Source organism: Oryza glaberrima, chromosome 2 (assembly GCF_000147395.1).
Source record: "Oryza glaberrima chromosome 2, OglaRS2, whole genome shotgun sequence".
Taxonomy (NCBI): domain Eukaryota; kingdom Viridiplantae; phylum Streptophyta; class Magnoliopsida; order Poales; family Poaceae; genus Oryza; species Oryza glaberrima.
Window position 1 is genome coordinate 15,477,376 of NC_068327.1, and position 3,720 is coordinate 15,481,095.

The 3,720-nt window shown below is 40.2% G+C and overlaps 1 non-coding gene across 1 annotated transcript; it reads right to left on the reverse strand.

Moving 5' to 3' along the window:
• Positions 1-2,677: 2,677 nt before the first annotated feature.
• Positions 2,678-2,748, reverse strand: TRNAG-GCC (transfer RNA glycine (anticodon GCC)). The gene has a single exon. It is a non-coding gene; the product is annotated as a tRNA-Gly (tRNA).
• Between the last annotated feature and the right edge of the window lie 972 nt (positions 2,749-3,720).

The following is a 3,720-nucleotide window of genomic DNA, read 5'->3' on the forward strand; positions in this document are numbered from 1 at the left end:
AATCGATCACCTTCTTTTGAAATGCAAATGCATTATTTAACTACTCCTATATTAACGTTAATCTGTTGGTCGAATCGTTGATGGCGCCAAGTACCTACCAACCCGACTACGACCTAACGAATGATGAGTAGTCTTCCCGGGGTTGGTGAAATATGTAAGACGTGTTGCTGACGAGTGTGTGATGCCATTCCACACCAGAGTTACTTGGACGAAATTGAAACAGGACATGCACGGAAGAAATTGAAGCATGACTAACGTTTCCTGACGGCTTCAGCAATTCATCACCTAAAATATATCAGATGACAACACAACAACACACAATATTTGTTAACGAGATTCAGTCGAAACCTAATCCCCAAAGCTCTGATTATGAACGCTCCGTTCCAACCAACATAACACCTAGCCGCTATGAATCCATAGCCACACCATCATCATCTTCTTACGTATCTACGCTACATTATAGTCGTTATAGTTACATTGTGGTGCCCACCTTACCTATGACAGAGTCTGACTCTAACTCTATCCTATACATATTCCAACTTCTAGTGGGACTAGTATATTTGAACTCCACATTGACAAATATACGTCACCTAGAAGTAATAGAATCACATATTGATTCACATGTCCTCCAGACATAGGTTGGTTCCTTTTGTAGTTTCACTGCGAGCCGATTGACGAGACTGCACTAGACTCGCCGTCGTTAAGATACTACGCTATCCTTGTAACTTCTTACTTTTAACTTTATCTGCAACAGTGCTCCATCTTCTCTCTTACTATCATAATCGTCTTGCCAAACGAAATTGGATTGCTCCTTAGCTGCCACATCATAGATTCCTCGAAGATTATGTTCACCTCCATCTTTCGTCTTAAATTTGATTTTATCTATTCTATTCTATGGCCAGATAACCCATGTCATGACTAAAGAGGCAAATCAAAGTCACCAAATTATTGAAGAGAATCCTTTTCTTCCATGTTGTTTTATGAACTGAGCTAAACAAATCCAACATCCATCCTTTTCGCATCCTTATATTGGACCCATGACACTTTGAGAAAAATCACCGTTGTCTTGAATCACTCGAATAAATTACCATCATAACGCTTTCTCTTTCTCTTCAATTATGGTCTAACTCCATATATTCTCAACTCGTCGTCGAGTCTCAGTTATATTATGTTTTCGCTAGATAATTCCATATACAACCTGACTAGTCTATCGCCGTCAGTCTACTCGCCATATGTCTCAATACGATCGACTTTGCCCCTTAGTCTAAACAGCTGTACTTGATCCCATCGTTCGATCCATCCTTGTCTGATCGAAAACCACGTACAACTCACATGTCGCAGCCTGCTATGTGAAGCTTTCTGGAGGTGTCAAATCTCCATGCACTAGTTGCTATTCTCAACTTAGGCCTGGTTTAGTTTCCCAAAATTTTTTACCAAAAATATCACATCGATCTTTGACACATGTATAGAACATTAAATATAGATTAAAAAAACTAATTGCATAGCTAGGGGGAAATCGCGAGACGAATCTTTTGAGCCTAATTAGTCGATGATTAGTCGTCATAAGTGCTATAGTAACCAACATATGCTAATGACAGATTAATTAGGCTCAAAAGATTCGTCGCGCGGTTTCCAGGCGAGTTATGAAATTAGTTTTTTCATTCGTGTCTGAAAACCCCTTCCAACATTCGGTCAAACATCTAATGTGACACTTAAAAATTTTCTTTTCGCAAACTAAACAAACCCTTACTCTATTAGTTGGCAAATTGGAGACTTTGGATTTTTGGAATGTGGACTAAGTTATGTACTATATGTACTTCTATTTTGATGTGGTCATGACTCGTCAGATTATGCGTATGTGTGTCATGTTTGGACATGTACGTGCTGAATGGAGAATGGACATTGTGGTCTTGTCATCTTGTGAAATGTCAGAAATTCAAATACGATGGCCGTGTTTAGTTTCAAACTTTTTTCTTCAAACTATATACTTTTCCGTCATATCGAACTTTTCTACACACACAAACTTTCAATTTTTCCATCACATCGTTCTAATTTCTTCAAACTTTCAATTTTGACGTGGAACTAAACACAGCCGTTACTTGTTGGCTTGCTATTGCATTGCATTATTTAATGCCTATATGATCTGTAAGAGTATGATTATAATCCATTCTTGTTGTTTACTTATTGAAAATTGATTGTTCTATTGTTGAAGTGTTTATTTGCTGCTAGCTATTGTTAAGAATTATTGCTCTATTTCTTTATTTGTTGTTTTAGCTCATTTTATTAATCAAGCCGAGCCTGTTCTTCGCCAAGCTTTCACGAGCCAATCCCTAAACATAGCCAACAAAAAAAAAATATTTGTTGCGGCAGGGCGAGAGAGGGTGAGGGGAAGTGTGAGATTGAATTTTTCATTTTCATGGGTTTCCTAAATTGATTTTAACACTGAAGGCATCGAACCAAAGTTTCCATTGTCCAAACTTACCTAACTAACACTAGAACTTGCCCTTATGGTTTTGTGGTCCACAATGCATCTTTCATAGAAAAAACGATAAAAACAAATCTATTGAAGTGATATATATTGGCTAAATGGGAAGCACATACATACACTTTGAGAACTTGCGAAGTGATGTTGTCTATATACCGTCGCTAAAATAAAATAAATAAAAAGAAAAGCACATGCACCAGCCGGGAATCGAACCCGGGTCTGTACCGTGGCAGGGTACTATTCTACCACTAGACCACTGGTGCTTATTGCATGCGTAGTCTGTTTGATTTTACATGACACTGCAATCGACAAAATTCTTACATTGTTCATGCTACCACCACCAGTAGGGATGGCAATTGTGCCCGTTTGCCCGTTTACCCGCGGGTAAAAACTAATAGGTTGGGTTTGTTCTCCATTTTATACCCATGGGTATCTTATTGGTTCAAAAGTTATGCCCGATGGGTAAATGGGCATAGGTATGGGTAATCACTACCCATGCCCGCTTTGCCCGTTTACCCGCGAAATCTAACTTACATGTAGGCTAGGAGTAAAATTCACTAGAATACATAAGCCACGTTCTTTGTTTTCTACGGTTTCCCTTTTATTTCCCTTATTATTTCTCTCCTCTTACTTTATCGCCGCCAGAGGAGAGACACGATACCGAGGCGGAGAATATTTGATGTTTTAAGTTCGATTCGAAGTTAGTAGCTTGTAGACTTTTTGTTCCACTGCTTTTGTTGTGGCGAGTAAACGGGCACGCCCGCGGGTATAAGGCGCCCGCGGGCAATGGGCATGGACAACCATCCTTACCCGTCATGTAGTAATGGGTATACCCATGGGCACAAATAATCTCACGGGCATGGGTATAGGTAGGCACTACTCGTGCCCGTCACGCCCGATTGCCATCCCTAACCACCAGGAATCAGATCCTCTAAAGTCGACCAAAATGACTTGTGTCTGCAGTCACGTGCATCTGGCCACCCAGTCCCTATCGAACGGTGGAGCCAGAAATATCTGCTGTCCCACTCGGCTTGCTGGGTCGGCCCAACTCAGCAGGACGCACGTAAGAGCTTTTGGCTGCTGTAATTTTTCTGGCGCGAAGCTTCACTACTTTGGCGCCGGTTTGACAACAAGAGCAAGTTTACAAAAAAAGGGAGGAAACAAAAAAGAAAAAAGTTCAAAGGTGTATGACAAGAAAAATGGAAATTGTTCAAAGGTATATGACGGTTGGAATT